Consider the following 468-nt stretch of genomic DNA (forward strand, 5'->3'; position numbering starts at 1 on the left):
GACTGGATGCTCTTAAAGGTCTTTCCCAACCAAAACAATTGTGTGGTTCTTTGGCCGGAATACTGCGCAGTCGCCTCCTTGGAGGTGACCTGGGTAGAGCTCCAGGCTGAGTTAGCTCCACCCCACAGCATGGGCTTTGAGGGGACATCACTGGTGCTGGCTCTGGCAGTGACTGCAAGGATCCTTCAGACCTACGTGGGAAACAGGTGTGGTGGGTTCAGCTCGGTGAAACCAGGTGAATCACAGCAAGATGAGAACAGTCGAGCTCTGACGGGTCACTCTCACGTTGAAAAGTTCCAGTTGCGCGCAGTCCCTAAGGGCTGCAGGCCAGCAGGTAGTGGAGGTGACCGGTTGCAGCGTGTGGACAGAGGCTCCCACACAGATGGCACAGGCGTTCTGGGCTGTTTCCTTGGATTTTGGTACGTGGGTGTGTATCTGGTGAGGTTTCTGTGTGTCACGTCGGTAGTC

The sequence above is a fragment of the Buceros rhinoceros genome, unplaced genomic scaffold (assembly GCF_000710305.1).
Source record: "Buceros rhinoceros silvestris isolate BGI_N320 unplaced genomic scaffold, ASM71030v1 scaffold46498, whole genome shotgun sequence".
NCBI classification, from domain to species: domain Eukaryota; kingdom Metazoa; phylum Chordata; class Aves; order Bucerotiformes; family Bucerotidae; genus Buceros; species Buceros rhinoceros.